Genomic DNA, 1,596 nt, shown 5'->3' with positions numbered 1-1,596 from the left:
GGGTCACACAGAGTCGGACACGACTGAAGTGCTTAGTAGCAGCAGCAGCAGCAGCAGCAGCAGCTATTATTGGAAAGAAGAGTGAAGAAGCTGAATCAGCAGGGGAAACAATGGTCTGAACAAGGAGAGACGAATGGGCTGAAGAGATTAATCCATAACATCAATACTGGAATAAATAGTAATAATTAAAAGTTTAATATACAAAAGGTAACATTTACTGCACTTTTATTTAGCCCAGGCACTATGCTGTGTTCTTTTTGTATGTTATTCTTTTAAAAAATATTTATTTTATTTATTTGGCTGTGCCAGGTCTTTTTTGCAACATGTGGGATCTTTCAGTTGCGGCCTGTGAACTCAATTGCGGCCTGTGGGACCTAGGTCCTTGCCCAGGGATTGAACTGAGCCCACTGCACTGGGAGTGCAGAGTCTTAGTCACTGGACCACCACGGAAGTCCCTTGTATGTTATCTAATTGAATATTCTCAACTGTCCTGTGAGATAAGGGCTATCAGTAACACCACTTTTAAAATGAGGACAAGAGTTACAATAAATAAGTAACATTTAGCAGAGCTTTTCAGCCCTTCAGTGGTAGAGCTTGGACTTGACTTCAGTTCATTCAGCTCCAAAGTTGTTCCATTAAGGACCTGCAGACATTAATGACAGCAAAGAGATGATGAAAATGAAGGTAGACTAGACAAATTGGAGGTTAGGATGGGAAGACAGAAGATTCAATTTTGAGACATTTCAGAGGTAGGCAGTCAATCTAGAGAGTGATAAGGTGCAGAAGAGCTGGTGTGTGGAGGTACTCACAGGGAAAGGTCACTGGCAGTGAGAAACTTTCAGTCACTCTCAGTGAGATGAGGTGTCTAAATTACACTAAATCTAAAATGCTATGCCAACATTCTCTGTTTCCACAAATAAATCTTCCCTGATTCTCCCATCTGGGAAATTTTTTTCTTCCTTTGAACTCACATAATCCTGCCTGTGTCTAAATTATGAAACAGTATTTAGAACATATATGAATATGTCTTATTTCCCCATGCTACTCATATAATATATTATCGACTTCATCCTTAAACTTTTCTAAAACACTTAGGAATGGTATCTTGCATACACAAGATGATCAGTTTAAAAAGTATTGAATACATTAATTCAGTAAAAATAAAACTCCAATATTTTTGAACTTTCAGATAAGAAGTGGTTTTAAGGTTTCTCTTCTGACAAAAGGCAATTATTTTACGTGCTGTTTATATTCCTTGAAAATTTGAGAGCCTTTTGAAAAGAATAAGAAATATTACTGATTTTTAAATTATATTATTACATTCCTCAATTCAGTTTTGACACCGATTGCATGTTAAAGAGATCTCCTAGCTAAGTTGGTAGTAAAGCAAATTTTTTTCATATAAGACAATAATTAAAAAATCACAATTTTTTCCACTGAAATGTACCTACAAGTAATCATGGCTAAATGATTGATTTATATTGACTTAACAGTCCTACGCGGAGGAGCCTGGTAGGCTGCAGTCCATGGGTCGCTAAGAGTCAGACACGACCGAGCGACTTCACTTTCACTTTTCACTTTCATGCGTTGGAGAAG

This window comes from Moschus berezovskii, chromosome 7 (assembly GCF_049115385.1).
Source record: "Moschus berezovskii isolate FMDL1 chromosome 7, NW_MosBer_1.0, whole genome shotgun sequence".
Taxonomy (NCBI): domain Eukaryota; kingdom Metazoa; phylum Chordata; class Mammalia; order Artiodactyla; family Moschidae; genus Moschus; species Moschus berezovskii.
This window is presented reverse-complemented; position numbering follows the sequence as displayed.